The following is a 16,250-nucleotide window of genomic DNA, read 5'->3' on the forward strand; positions in this document are numbered from 1 at the left end:
TTTTAGGCCAGTGAGAACTGTGTTGGAATTGTAAGAAAAAATTTGACATAGCAAGACCCCATCTGTACAAAACATTTTCAAAAAATTAGCTGGAGTTGGGCCGGGCGGGGTGGCTCATGCCTGTAATCCCAGCACTTTGGGAGGCTGAGGTGGGCAGGTCACGAGGTCAGGAGATTGAGACCATCTGACCAACATGGTGAAACCCTGTCTGTACTGAAAATACAAAAAATTAGCCAGGCGTGGTGGTGGGTGCCTGTAGTCCCAGCTACTCAGGAGGCTGAGGCAGGAGAATTGCTTGAACCCAGGAGGCAGAGGTTGCAGTGAGCCAAGGTTGCCCCATTGCACTCCAGCCTAGGCAACAGAGTGAGACTCAAAAAAAAAAAAAAAGAAAAAAGAAATTAGCTGGGTGCAGTGGCTCACGCCTGTAGTCCCAGCACCTTGGGAGGCTGAGCAGGAGGATCACTTGACATTAGGAGTTTGAGACCTGCCTGGGCAACATAGCAAGACTCTGTCTCTACAAATAAAATTTAAAAAATAGCCAGGTGTGGTGGTGTGTGCCTGTAGTTTGAGCTACTCAGGAGGCTGAGGCAGAAGGATCACTTGAGCCAGGAGTTGGAGGCTGCATGAGCCATGATTGCACCACTGCACTGTAGTCTGGGTGACAGAGTGAGATCCTGTCTCAAAAAAAAAAAAAAAAAAGTGTTTTTTTTTTTGAGACGGAGTCTCGCTCTGTCGCCCAGGCTGGAGTGCAGTGGCGCGATCTCAGCTCACTACAAGCTCCGCCCCCTGGGTTCACGCCATTCTCCTGCCTCAGCCTCCCGAGTAGCTGGGACTACAGGCGCCCGCCACCATGCCCGGCTAGTTTTTTGTATTTTTTAGTAGAGACGGGGTTTCACCGTGTTAGCCAGGATGGTCTCGATCTCATGACCTCGTGATCCACCCACCTCGGCCTCCCAAAGTGCTGGGATTACAGGCTTGAGCCACCGCGCCCAGCCAAAAAAGTGTTTTTTTAAGCTGCTGAGTTTGTTGCAATTTGTTACAGCAGCAAGAGATAGAAAACTAATAGAACTGGATCCTGAAATGAACTATATTTTGTATTGTGGGTCTCCATCAAAAATGTTTGAAAGACTGCTTAATGCTCTTGACAAAGATCGTTTGGCAGCAGGACAAGGATGAGACGCAGCAGACATTTGTCCTTTGGGTACCAGCCAGTACTACTGCCCACTGCTAACCTCATCCCAACTTCTGCCTGGGCCCAAGGGCAGAGCCCGGGGTCAGGCAGAAGTCAATCAGAGACTCACATTCCCCTGGCCACAGTGAGTGGTACAGGAAGGGGTCAATTAAAGCCACAGAGACGCAGTGCAAATCATGCTGGAGCTTCTGCGACCCACGGAGCGCTCTTTCCTGCTGGGCTGCGAAACCTGAGTGGCTGCAAGGTGTGGAGCCACTGTGGTCAGGGTGAGCCTGCCTGGATGTGGAACCAATCTGGTGGGAAGCATGAAACCAGGGCCAGTGACGTCGAGCGTCTCACTGGGCCAGGCCTGAAGGAGCTACTCTGAGATCATTAATTATGCAGCCCTACAAAATGAGCAGAACTGGTTTTGTGGACCTGGCCGGCAGAATGTGCTGGCTGGCTGGCACGGAAAGGACACCACTCACCGCAGTCCACCAGGTGTCTCCAGGGCTTCGCTAGGAGGCCATGCTGCTGGCACTGCTGGGCATGGCTCCCCGAAGCCTCGCACAGGATCTGCTGCGAGCCCCTTATGGCACAGGTCGTGGATGCAGTTCTCCATGTGGACTTGGGCCTGGGCTAGCTCATCGCAGGCCTGGAAGGGCCTGTCATGGGCACCCAGCAGCCAACAGAAAGCCAGCAACTGGTACTGGCCCTCTCGGTCGTGGGGACACCGAGGGACGGTGGAGCAGCTGGCTGGGGAGTCTGGGTCCTTCCAGCTGAGTGCAAACACCTCCGGGTCTGGCAGGAGGGAGCTATCATGGGCACGAAGTCATCATAGGGGTCCCCGTTGAAGTCCCCACACAGGCTGCAGAGGGTGCCAGCGTAGGTCTTGGGCACCATGATGGATATGTGGTGGCGCCATCATAGGAGACCAAGAGGCCAGCGTCAGTCTCCAGCATGGCCCCAGAATCGCTGAAATAGACGTGCGCTTGGCCGCCGGCCAGGCTTAGGGGCAGGTGGGCCTGGGTTCTGTTAACCTGGAGACACACCCGGGGCCATGTCCACATCAGACACCCCTAGGTGGGTCTGGGAATCCCTGAGAACGTTTGGGGTGAGGCTGTGTCCCCTCAAGTCTTCCTAGGAGGTGACTGGGTCCTCTCCAGACTCCTGAGTCTAAGCCCACCCTTCTGGGGCCCGATCCCAGCCCCTGCCCAAGCTCACCTGTACCCTCCCGGGGGTCTGAGCCTCCATCATCACCTTCACCCTGTGCACGTCCGCCTCGATCCACTGAGCCCCAGTCATGAGGGCCGTGGGGCTTAGGTACTCATTGTCCACCTACACCGTGAAAGGTGGTGCCCCCAGGTTGGCCCGACAGGTGTGGCTCAGCACATAGCGACAGGCCCCCTGGGCTGTGAAAGCTGCACTGTTGAAGGTGCAGTCATGGGGGTCACCTGACACCCAGCTGGTACCTCTCCGGACCCCACAGTGCCAGGCCCCAGTGCACAGGAGGCAGGCCTCCCTGTCCCCACTCGCCTGGGGGCTGCAGTGGGGTGGCCGCCCAGCCTCCCTGCACTCACACAGCTCACGGCAGTTGGGGTTCAGCTCCTGCACCCCCAGGTGCAAAATGTGGTCCTGCCAGGGACAACCACAGAGAGCCAGGGACACACAAGCACCACCGCCAAGCAGGTAGCCGGTGTCACACACGCAGCCCTCCCGACAGCGGCTGTGGCAGGCCAGAGACAGAGACACGTCCTCCTTGGAGCAGCTGGCCCTGCAGATGTCGGCACACGTCTCCCAGTGGCTGTTTTCAGGGCAGGAGGGTTCTGGGTTGAGCAGAGAGAGGAAAAGAGTCTTAACACCCACACCCCCCACCCACAGCTCTAGGTCTTTGAAGGCCCTGACTGCTCCGAGCCCTAGAGCCGTGTTGTCTTCAGCCCTTTCCCCCCACCCCCAGCCAGGGCAGGGCTGTGTCCTCTCAAACCTCCGGGCCAGATATTTTTGTGCAGTTCACAACCTGTGCAACTGTATGCAGTGGTCTCGAACCCAGCTCCCCTGCCATTTCGTTGCTACCTCCCTCTAGCTCACCACAGAAAGCAGGACCATGCCAGGTGCCCATGGGGATGTCAGTGGCTTGGCAGGCCCAGGTGAAGGCAGCCAGTGCCTGACAGAGGACAGGCAGGCTTCCATTGGCTGCACACAGCTCCTTGACACAGCTGTCCACGAATGGGCCCACAGGGCCCACAGGGAGGGCCCAGGCGCAGGCTGCAAAGGGGCCCCTCAGATCTGAGAGCCACCCTCACGTGGCCTGAGCAGCCTGGCTGATCTGCAGGTCGGTCCCTCCTGCCAGTTGGCTTGGAACGGCTCGGGCTCCAGCAGGGGCATCCAAGGGGGTCAAGGCATCGCGCCCACACAGGCCCCTGGTAACAGTGACCTCAGCTTCTGGCACCGTGGGTTCCCGATACCCATCTTGGATCCACAGTTCCAGACCTGTGTCTGTGACCAGGCGGATGGCTGAACCTTGTGAGTGCGCGGCAAGCCCAGCCTCAGGGAGGGAGAGGGGCAGGAGAAGCAGGCGCCCATTCACCTGTGAGGACAGGAGCCAGCTCTGGGGTCGGGGCCTTGGCGTGGTGGCGCAGGCTCCCAGCGGGAGGCATTCGGATAGAAATGTACTTGTCAGCAAGAAGGAGAAGATGCCATGAGGCTTCGAAACATAGCTGGGACTACAGGTACAGACCACCACACTTGGCTACTTTTAAAATTCTTGTAGAAATGGGTTCTCACTATGTTTCCCAAGCTGGTCAGGAACTCCTAGACTCAAGCGATCCTCCCGCCTCAGCCTCCCAAAGCACTGGGATTACAGACATGAGCCACTGCACCCGGTCAGGTAAAATTCTTAAGAGGAAAAGTAGGAACAGATTGGGGTGTTTCCAGCAGAAAACCTGGATGAGTGCACAGGAATGGGTGAAGGTGGGGAGGAGAGGAGGGCAGGCCGAGCCCTGGGCACTCCAGCGTTTAGTGTGTGGGCTGATGGGGAGGCACGGCTGGAGGAAAACCAGGAGAGTGTGGGGTCTTGGAAGTTGGGAAGAGTGTCTCATGGAGAAGAATTCCTTGCCTAGGAATCCACTGTCCTGGGGGGACCTCATTGAGAGTGGTTTTGGCTGCATGAAGTTGAAGGTGGAAAAAGCCTGACTAGAGAGGGTCAGAAACAGAATGAAGAGAGGAACTGATAGCCAGCCATGGTGGTGTGTGCCCGTGGTCCCAGCTACTCGGGAGGCTGAGGTAGGAGGATCAATTGAGCCTTGGAGGTCAAGGCTGCAGTGAGCCGTGATTGCACTACTGCACTCCATCCTGGGCCATGGCGTGAGACCCTATCTCTCGAAGAAAGAAAAGAGAGGAATTGGAGGCGGTGAGCCTGACAACTCTTCTGTGTGCTTTTGTTGTACAGGGTGTCTGAGAAACAGGGCAGTGGCTAGAGACAGATGAAGGATTGAGGAGAAAGGTTGTTGAAGATAGCACAAATTGTAGCCTGTTGGAATGCAGTGAGAAGGATCTGGTAGAAAAGGGCAAACTGGCTAGGCGCAGGGTCTTATGTCTGTAATCCCAACACTTTGGGAGGCCGAGGTGGGCAAATCATTTGAGGTCAGGAGTTTGAGACCAGCCTGGCCAACATGGTGAAACCTCATCTCTACTAAAAATACACAAATTACCTGGGCGTGGTGGCACACGCCTGTAATCCCAGCTACTTGGGAGGCTGAAGCAGGAGAACTGCTTGAACCCGGGAGGCGGGGGTTGCAGTGAACCAAGATTGCACGACTGCACTTCAGCCTGGGTGACAGAGTGAGACTACAAAAAGGGGAAATTGATGGTGAAGCTGCTCTCATCCCCTCTCTCCGCCTCTCTCCTTTTCCTATTCCCTGCCTCTCCATCTGATCATCTCACTCCTCTCGCTTCCTGTCTTGCCTCCTCTCTCTTGCCATTTCTCTCCCTGTTCGTGTCTTCCATCCTCTTTCTCACCTGTTTTCTCTCCCTCGCTGCATCTCCATGCTTCCCGCTGTCTCTCTGTCTCTCTGTTCTCTCCCCTTCTTTCTCTCTCTCTCTTGTTCCTCCATCTCCGTCTCTCCCCTGTGGTGTCTCCTCCTTGCCTAGGAATCCAAGCCTTCTTCCCCAGAGGTTGGGTCAAACAGCCTCAGCCTGGGCCCTTCTCTGCTACCTGCTTCCTCACCTGGGGACCAAGTGCCCCGTAAAAGGGAATTTGGTCCCACGTGGCCACCAGCAGGGCGCAAGAGGTGGGTGGGGCGTGGGGCAAAGCCGAGGCCAGGTCTTGGGCCGCCTGCTGCGGCAGCTCTGGCTGGCAGCTTTGCTGGTGCCACACCCAGCCCCTGCTCAGCATGGACCCATCGGCCCAGAACGGGACTGCGAAGTCCTGGCCCGTCTCCGGGGGAAACGCCTCCAGTGTGAACAGCGCCACAGGCTCCCCTAAGGACACCAGCCCCTTGGTGCAGAACTGGGGGAAATGAGGAAGGACAAGACCTGCAGGGGGATGTTGGCAGGGCAGGGGGCAGAAGAGGGACAGGGCCCTCCCCAGCAAGACAGAGGATGAAGCCAGAAGGAGCCAGGAGCTATAGATATAGACAGGCTCTGAGTTAAGAGTGAGGTGGGGAGAAGAGAGAGAGCCCAGGGACCGCACAGTCAGGGCCAGGGCACTCACATAGGCCATCCGGTGTATGGCCTCGAAGAGCATGAAGGGATCCAGCAGCCGCAGCTCCTCGGAGAAGTCATCGTCCTCTGCAGGGAGAACCTGATCCCCATGCTCCAGCCCGTAGGGGTACAGGAGCGAGGCTGGGGACACGAGACCACTGAGGCTATCCTCAGAGCCCCAAGTCAGGGCTGTGTCCCCTCAGTCCCCAAGTGAAAGCTCCAGGTCCCCTGAGGGACTCTGGGGTGGGGCCACGCTCCTCAGACCCCTAGAGCCCTCCCTGCCTGTCCCCATGGCCCTGTCCTCTCTCCAGGTTAGGGAGCACGTCCGTCCTCACCTCTGATCTCCTTGCTCCAAGTCACTTGTTTCTGTAGGACTGAGGGGAAGGATGTCAGCTAAGGGCTGGGGCCCACACACCACAGCCAACCCCCTTCTGGAGCCCCTACTCCTACTCACCTACCAGCAGAAGCCACAGCATCCCCGTGGTGGCTGCAGGTGCTGCAGGCCAGGCGGGCTTATACCAGGGCAGAGGTGGGGCCAGGGTGGGGACGAGGCTGCTGGAGCTCAGCTGCCATTGTTCATAGGTCCAGGGGGCCTGGGAGTCTCCCAGGGATCCTGGTTCCCATTCCATCTGCCTGAGGCTGGGCCAGGTCTGGGGGTAGTGGGCAGGGCAAGGGAGGAAAGAGGGGATGGACATCTTCTAGGGCTTTCCCAGGGGGCCAGGTTGCCAGACCCTGGAGGAACCCCCCACCTGTTAGCAGGGCTGGTTACAAGTCACGCAATCCACGGTGGGGAAGCTGAACCACTGCTTGGTGAGGAGCCGCTGCTGACAGACAGCTGAACATGCAGGGAGCCTCTTCCCATGGGGCCCTGCTGGTTCTCTTGGAGCAGGTTAGAGATGAGCGCACAGCGTCAGGGAACAGAGTGGGTGTGCATCAAGCGGGGCCAAGATATGTGGCTGGGGAGACTCGTGGGCTGCAGGCCAGCCCCAGGGGCCCAGGGGTGGGCATCTGCAGGGCATGGCTGGGGCTGCCATGGTGGATACTCAAGGTCGGGCATTCAGGAGTGTTACTGGGGGACCCAGAAGGGGAGATTCGCCTGGAGAGGTGAACGGGGAGAGGGGGAGGAGGAGCATACAGGCAAGGGGGCTCAGTATTGTGCACCTATGAGATTCACGGGCCACCCTGGTGGAGGAGGCTCAGAGTTAGGCACTGGGGACTCCATCTTCAAAGCTGTGTCCCAAAGGGGTGCTCCAGACCCCCAAACCCCAGACAGCCCTTCACCTGGTCAAACCAGATGGGACAGAGGGTCACCTGAGTTCCCGGACCACGCTGAGGATTGGGCTGCTATTTCTCATGACCCAGTTAAGAGATGCAATTGAACGGGGAGAAAAGGGAGGTGTTTGTTTGTTTTTCTGAGACAGAGTCTTGCCCTGTCGCCCAGGCTGGAGTGCAATGGCGCTGTCTCGGCTCACTGCAACCTCCGCCTCCCGGGTTCAAGCAATTCTCCTGCCTCAGCCTCCCAAGTAGTTGGGATTACCAGCACCCACCACCATGCCCGGCTAATTTTTGTATTATTAGTAGAAACGGGGTTTCTCCATGTTGGTCAGACAGGTCTCGAACTCCTGACCTTAGGTGATCCGCCCACCTCATCCTCCCAAAGTGCTGGGATTACAGGCGTGAGCCACCGCACCCAGCGAAAAGGGAGTTTTTATTTCTGTAACTGGTTACAGGGCGAAAGCCTGGAACTCATCCCCAGACCAACTCAAAATGACAAAGTTTTCCAGAGCTTATATACTTTCTAAGCTATATGTCTGCATGTAAGTGTGCATTCATCTAAAGACATAAGTGATTAACTTCTTGTAATCTATTACTAAGATCTGAGTCCTGAAGACCTTCCTCTGGAACCTCAGTAAATTTACTTAACCCAAATGGGTCCAGGTGCTGGGGTGATTACCCTTATTTTGTGTCCTGCTAAATCAGGGAGGTTTAGGGAGCTCCTTCAGACTCCCAATGAACTTGTTTGTAGAGGCCTGGGGAGTTTCTTCAGACCCCAATTAAACTTGTTTAATCCTAAAAGGGTCCTGTTAAGAATTCCTTCGTTATCTTGTCATGCTTTAAAGCCCAGGAAAGGCCTGAGCAAAACTCTTGGTGGGCGTTTGTTACATCCCAGCCTCTGTATAGGTCATTGGCTCTATCAGCTTTTACTATTTAACTTAGCCACTCAGTTGGTGCTGAAACAGGTGTTATGGAGGCCTGCGTTAGTGAGACCTGGCCTGCCACGCCTGGGCCCCGTCCTGATTCGAGGGCTCCTTTTTGCACCACCAGTCCAAGGAGTGTTTGGGTTAAGGCATCCCATCTTTTCCCCAGAACACCCCCAGCGTCTGGAGACATGCACTTCCCTAGGGGGCCAGGAACCCCCCTCCAACCCCGTCAGGGAGGAAGTGTCCGAACCTGCTCAGCAGAGAGAGCCAGGAAGTGAGAGCTCAGTGCCATATCCCGAGCTGGTCCAGCCCCAGGTCCCAGCGCCAGCCCTGCCCCTCGGATGTGGACCTTGGACGGGCTACGCAGCCCCTCTGTAGGACAGCAAACCCCACAGCCGCTTCTTCCCAGCTTGCATGGAGATGAAACAAGCGTTTCCTGAAGGGCGGCACACGGGCTGCTGGTGGGACACCCCGGGAGAGTACAGGATGGCAGTGAAGAAGCAATCGTTATTATTTCACTAGTATTTGTTTATTTAATACGTTTGTTTTGATTTATATTGAAAAACATATGTCTGCCACCACCACATCAAACCCACAGTTTCATAAACACTGTTAAAAGTCAAGGCTGGCAGGGCGCAGTGGCTCATGCCTGTAATCGTAGCACTTTGGGAGGTCAAGGGAGGTGGATTGCTTGAGCCCAGGAGTCTAAGACCAGCCTGGGCAGCATAACGAGACCCCATTACTACCAAAAATACAAAAATGAGCCAGTCTCATAACCCGGTCTCAAGATAAATAAATAAATCGATAAAAATAATAAAGTCAAGGCTAAGTTTAAAAAAAGACACACACACACGCAAAAGGAAAAGAGATAATTTGAATAAAATAATACAACTGGCACCAGTGGTATTTGTTCATTGTTTGCTCCTAAGCTCCATAGGGCAGGGATGCGGGTTTGTGTCAGGCCTCTGAGCCCAAGCCAAGCCATCGCATCCCCTATGACTTGCACATATACGCCCAGATGGCCTGAAGTAACTGAAGAATCACAAAAGAAGTGAAAATGCCCTGTCCCTGCCTTTACCGATGACATTACACCACAAAAGAAGTGAAAATGGCCGGTCCTTGCCTTCAGTGATGACATTACCTTGTGAAATTCCTTTTCCTGGCTCATCCTGGCTCAAAAACTCCCCCACTGAGCACCTTATGACCCCCCCCCACTCCTGCCCGCCAGAGAACAACCCCCTTTGACTGTAATTTTCCACTACCTACCCAAATCCTGTAAAACAGCCCCACCCTATCTCCCTTTGCTGACTCTTTTTGGACTCAGCCCGCCTGCACCCACGTGATTAAAAAGCTTTATTGCTCACACAAAGCCTGTTTGGTGGTCTCTTCACACGGACGCGCATGACATTTTGGTGCCGTGACTCAGATTGGGGAGATCAATCCCCTATCCTCCTGCTCTTTGCTCCGTGAGAAAGATCCACCCACGACCTCGGGTCCTCAGACTGACCAGCCCAAGGAACATCTCACCAATTTTAAATCTGGTAATTGGCCTCTTTTTACTCTCTTCTCTAACCTCTCTCACTATCCCTCAACCTCTTTCCCCTTTCAATCTTGGTGCCACACTTCAATCTCTCCCTTTCTTAATTTCAGTTCCTTTCCTTTTCTGGTAGAGACAAAGGAGACGCGTTTTATCCGTGGACCCAAAACTCTGGCGCCGGTCACGGACTCAGGAAGACAGTCTTCCCTTGGTGTTTAATCACGCGGGGATGCCTGCCTGATTATTCACCCACTTTTCAGAGGTGTCTGACCACACGAGGACACCTGCCTCGGTCCTTCACCCTGAGAGGCAAGTACGGCTTTTCTGGAGGGGAGGGGCAAGAACCCCGACCCCTTCTCTCCCTGTCTCTACCCCTTCTCTGCTTTTCTGGGGGGCAAGAACCTCCTGACCCCTTCTCCGCTTTTCTGGGGGTCAAGAACCCCCCGACCCCCTATCTCCACACTCCGACCCCTTATCTCTGCGTCCTGACCCCTTTCCCGCTTTTCTGGGGGGCAAGAACCTCCTGACCCCTTCTCCGCTTTTCTGGGGGGCAAGAACCCCCCAACCCCTTATCTCCGTGTCCTGACCCCTTTCCCGCTTTTCTGGAGGGCAAGAACCCCCAAACCCCTTCTCTCCGTGTCTCTACTCTCTCTTTTTTCTGGGCTTGCCTCCTTCACTATGGGCAACCTTCCACCCTCCATTCTTCCTTCTTCTCTCTCATCCTGTGTTCTCAAGAACTTAAAACCTCTTCAACTCACACCTGACCTAAAACCTAAATGCCTTATTTTCTTCTACAATACAGCTTGACCCCAATACAAACTCGACAGTAGTTCCAAATAGCCAGAAAACGGCACTTTCGATTTTTCCATCCTACAAGATCTAAATAATTCTTGTCGTAAAATAGGCAGACGGTCTGAGGTGCCTGATGTCTAGGCATTCTTTTACACATCGGTCCCTCCCTAGTCTCTGTTCCCAATGCAGCTCGTCCCAAATCTTCCTTCTTTTCCTCCCACCTGTCCCCTCAGTCCCAACCCTAAGCGTCACAGAGTCTTTCTAATTTTCCTTTTCTACAGACCCATCTGACCTCTCCCCTCCTCGCCAGGCTGAGCTAAGTCCTGATTTTTCCTCAGCCTCTGCTCCCCCACCCTATAATCCTTTTATCACCTCCCCTCCTCACACTCAATCTGGCTTAGAGTTTCATTCTGTGACTAGCCCTCCCCCACCTGCCCAGCAATTTCCTCTTAAAAAGGTGACTGGAGCTAAAGACATAGTCAAGGTTAATGCTCCTTTTTCTTTATCCGACCTCTCCCAAATCAGTTAGCGTTTAGGCTCTTTTTCATCAAATATGAGAAACCCAGCCCACTTCATGGCTCATTTGGCAGCAACCCTAGACCCTAAAATGTCAAAAGGCCATCTTATTCTCAATATACATTTTATTACCCAATCTGCTCCCGACATTAAATAAAACCGCAAAAATTAAATACCAGCCCTCAAACCCCACAACAGGACTTAATTAACCTCACCTTCAAGGTGTACAATAGTGAAGTAGAGGCACCCAAGTAGCAATGTATTTCTGAGTTGCAATTCCTTGCCTCCACTGTGAGAGAAACCCCAGCCACATCTCCAGCACACAAGAACTTCCAAATGCCTGAAGTCCAGCAGCCAGGCGTTCCTTCAGGACCGCCTCCCCCAGGAACTTGCTACAAGTGCCGGAAATCTGGCCACTAGGCCAAGGAATGCCCAGAGCTCAGGATTCCTCCTCTAAGCCGTGTCCCATCTGTGTGGGACCCCACTGAAAATCAGACTGTTCAACTCACCTGGCAGCCACTTCCAGAGTCCTTGGAACTCTGGCCCAAGGCTCCATGACTGACTCCTTCCCAGATCTTCTTGGCTTAGCAGCTGAAGACTGACACTGCCCGATTGCCTCGGAAGCCTACAGAACCATCACAGACACTCTGGGTAACTCTCACAGTGGAAGGTAAGTCCATCCCCTTCTTAATCGATATGGAGGCTACCAACTCCACATTACCTTTTTTTCAAAGGCCTTTTTCCTTTGCCTCCATAACTGTTGTGGGTATTGACGGCCAGGTTTCTAAACCTCTTAAAACACCCCAACTCTGGTGCCAACTTAGACAACATTCTTTTATGCACTCCTTTTTAGTTATCCCCACCTGCCCAGTTCCCTTATTAGGCCAAGACATTTTAACTAAATTATCTGCTTCCCTGACTATTCCTAGGCTACAGCCACCCCTCATTGCCGCCTTTTCTCCAGTTCAAAGCCTCCTTCGCATCCTCCCCCCGTATCTCCCCACCTTAACCCACATGCATAGGATACCTCTACTCCCTCCTTGGTGACCGATCATGCACCCCTTACCATCTCATTAAAACCTAATCACCCTTACCCCACTCAACGCCAATATCCCATCCCACAGCACTCTTTAAAAGGATTAAAGCCTGTTATCACTCACCTGCTACAGCATGGCCTTTTAAAGCCTGTAAACTCCCCTTACAATTCCCCCATTTTACCTGTCCTAGACCCAGACAAGCCTTACAGGTTAGTTCAGGATCTCTGCCTTATCAACCAAATTGTTTTGCCTATCCACCCCATGGTGCCAAACCCATATTCTCTCCTATCCTCAATACCTCCCTCCACAACCCATTATTCTGTTCTGGATCTCAAACATGCTTTCTTTACTATTCCTTTGCACCCTTCATCCCAGCCTCTCTTCGCTTTCACTTGGACTGACCCTGACACCCATCAGGCTCAGCAAATTACCTGGGCTATACTGCCCCAAGACTTCACAGGCAGCCCCAATCACTTCAGTCAAGCCCAAATTTCTTCCTCATCTGTTACCTATCTCGGCATAATTCTCATAAAAACGCATGTGCTCTCCCCGCTGATTGTGTCCAGCTAATCTCCCAAACCCCAACCCCTTCTACAAAACAACAACTCCTTTCCTTCCTAGGCATAGTTAGAAAGGTCAGAATTCTTACACAAGAGCCAGGACCACGTCCTGTAGCCTTTCTGTCCAAACAACTTGACCTTACTGTTTTAGCCTGGCCCTTATGTCTGTGTGCAGCGGCTGCCACTGCTGCTGCCTCAATATTTTAGAGGCCCTAAAAATCACAAACTGTGCTCAACTCACTCTCTACAGTTCTCTTAACTTCCAAAATCTATTTTCTTCCCCCCACCATCGCTCAAGACAACGCTTATGCTGATAAGGTAGCTAAAAAAGCAGCCATCAAAAGGCCTCAGATCCCATCGCTCAGGACAATGCTTATGCTGATAAGTTAGCTAAAAAAAGCAGCTAGCGTTCCAACTTCTATCCCTCACAGCAGTTTTCCGCCTTCACATCGGTCACTCCCACCTACTCCCCCGCTGAAACTTCCACCTATCAATCTCTTCCCACACAAGGCAAATGGTTCTTAGACCAAGGAAAATATCTCCTTCCAGCCTCACAGACCCATTCTATTCTGTCGTCATTTCATAACCTCTTGCATGTAGGTTACAAGCCGCTAGCCCATCTCTTAGAACCTCTCATTTCCTTTCCATCGTGGAAATCGATCCTCAAGGAAATCACTTCTCAGTGTTCCATCTGCTATTCTGCTACTCCTCAGGAATTTCTCAGGCCCCCTCCCTTCCCTACACATCAAGCTCGAGGTTTTGCCCCCACCCAGGATGGGCAAATTGACTTCACTCACATGCTCCAGTCAGGAAACTAAAATACCTCTTGGTCTGGGTAGACACTTTCACTGGATGGGTAGAGGCCTTTCCCACAGGGTCTGAGAAGGCCACCGCGGTCATTTCTTCCCTTCTGTCAGACATAATTCCTCGGTTTGGCCTTCCTACCTCTATACAGTCTGAGAGCAGACTGGCCTTTATTAGTCTAATCACCCAAGCAGTTTCTCAGGCTCTTGGTATTCAGTGAAACCGTCATATCCTTTACCATCCTCAATCTTCAGGAAAGGTAGAATGGACTAATGGTCTTTTAAAAACACACCTCACCAAACTCAGTCACCAACTTAAAAAGGACTAGACAAATACTTTTACCACTTTCCCTTCTCAGAATTCAGGCCTGTCCTTGGAATGCTACAGGTTCCAGCCCATTTGAGCTCCTGGGTGGACACTCCTTTTTATTAGGTCCCAGTCTCATTCCAGACACCAGATCAACTTAAACTGCACCCCAAAAACTTGGCTAGAGCCTAAAAACTCACCAACCAAGCAAGTGATTACGCTCAACCCCCTTAGGCTCTGTCTAATTAGATGTCCTAGGTCCTCCCAATTCTTAGTCCTTTAATATCTGTTTTTTCTCCTTCTCTTATTCAGACCTTCTGTCTTCCGTTTAGTTTTTCAATTCATACAAAACCGCATCCAGGCCATCACCAATCATTCTATATAACAAATGCTCCTTCTAACAATCCCACAATATCAACCCTTACCACAAAATCTTCCTTCGGCTTCATCTCTCCCACTCTAGGTTTTCATGCCGCCCCTAATCCCACTTGAAGCAGCCCTAAGAAACATTGCCCATTATCTCTCCATACCAACCCCCCAAAATTTTTGCCACCCCAACACTTCAACACTATTTTGTTTTATTTTTCTTATTAATATAAGAAGACAGGAATGTCAGGCCTCTGAGCCCAAGCCAAGCTATTGTATCCCCTGTGACTTGCACATATATGCCCAGATGGCCTGAAGTAACTGAAGAATCACAAAAGAAGTGAAAATGCCCTGTCCCTGCCTTAAGTGATGACATTCCACCACAAAAGAAGTGAAAATGGCTGGTCCTTGCCTTAAGTGATGATATTACCTTGTAAAATTCCTTCTCCTGGCTCAGAAGCTCCCCTGCTGAGCACCTTGTGACCCCTGCCCCTGCCTGCCAGAGAACAACCCCCTTTGACTGTAATTTTCCACCACCTACCCAAATCCTATACAACGGCCCCACCCCTATCTCCCTTTGCTGACTCTCTTTTCAGACTCAGCCCGCCTGCACCCAGGTGATTAAAAAGCTTTATTGCTCACACAAAGCCTGTTTGGTGGTCTCTTCACATAGACGCACATGACACTTTGTTCTGTCCCCTGTATTTCTCCAATACCTAGAACAGTGCCTGGCCTGACTTGGTCATCATGGAGCAGAGAGAAGCTGTGCCTGCTATTCCCTGTCCAACTTTCTGAGCCGCAGAATCCATGAGCATTTACTGTACCCACTAGCTTGGGGTGGTTTGTCATGCAGCAAGAGCCAAAACAGCTCCTGGCTTCATAACAGGACTGACACAGTGTTACCTTTTATGCAGAAACTAAAGTCCATCTCCCTACTTATGCCGCTATCTGAATGTTCACAATAATTATTTCTGAATATAAAATGAATGGCCTTCACCGTCACTGCTAATCATGGCCATGATTTTATGTATGAAATAACTTTTGTGGCAGAGTAACTGTACACTTCTCCTTCAACCCGACTGGGAGAATGCCAACTTATAAACACATATGGAGCTATCTGTTCCAAGTGACATCCAGAAAGCTTTTCTATATTTGAAAGGGACTATGTAGATATAAGTGCTAAATAGGAATGCAAAGCATGTCTTGGGTTCCTGATATAGTTGCACTAATTCCATAAGATGGGTCAAATATTTCTGATTCTGAGCAGCACCGCAATGACATGGAAGTAATTTTCATATTCAGCTTTTCTGAAGACCGAGACCCTGGCAGGACCTCAAAGCAACCTTGTGACTGCTATTATTCTTTTTTAATATCTTCCTGGCTCCTTGGGGTGAGTGGCAAGGTTGCTGGGAGCAGGAGGAGAAACTGAGGCTCACTCACCCCTGACATACAAGGGAAACTAGTGAATGGCTGTTGAGTGAATCACAATCTCCCCAGCCCCTCCACTCCTCCAACAAAGCAATAATGCAGACAACTCAGAATGGCTGTCAGAGGCGTTTGAACCGGAGCAACTCCATCTTGAATAGGACCTGGATAAAGTAAGACTGAGACCTACTGGGCCGCATTCCCAGTAAATTAAGGCATTCTAAGTCAGAGGATGAGATAGAAGGTCCGCACAAGATACAGGTCATACAGACCTTTCTGATAAAACAGGCTGCAGTAAAGAAGTCGGGAAAACCCACCAAAACCAAGATGGCCCCGAAAGTGACCTCTGGTCCTCACTGCTACATGCCCCCGCCAGAGCCATGACAGTTTACAAATGCCATGGCAACGTTGGGGAAGTTACCCTATATGGTCTAAAAAAGGGAGGCGTGAATAATCCACCCTTCGTCTAGCATAACTAAACAAGAAATCAAGACTAAATCAAGAAATAACCATAACAATGGGCAACCAGCAACCCTCGGGACTGCTCTGCCTATGGAGTAGCCATTCTTTTATTCCTTTCCTTTTTAAATCAACTTGCTTTCACTTTACTCTGTGGACGTACCCTGAATTCTTTCTTGCACGAGATCCAAGAACCCTTGGGGTCTGGATTGGGACCCCTTTCCAGGAACATGGCCACCTGGTTTTTATTTTCCCAGCAGGCTTCCTGTTGACTTTTAATGACCAAATTTCCATCAGATCCCCTAGAATAAAGCCACATCCCCCCAGACTTCCCAGGGCACGGCCAAGCCTTCTTCAGTGCCCCTCACACCCGCC

Source organism: Chlorocebus sabaeus, chromosome 6 (genome assembly GCF_047675955.1).
Source record: "Chlorocebus sabaeus isolate Y175 chromosome 6, mChlSab1.0.hap1, whole genome shotgun sequence".
Lineage (NCBI taxonomy): Eukaryota > Metazoa > Chordata > Mammalia > Primates > Cercopithecidae > Chlorocebus > Chlorocebus sabaeus.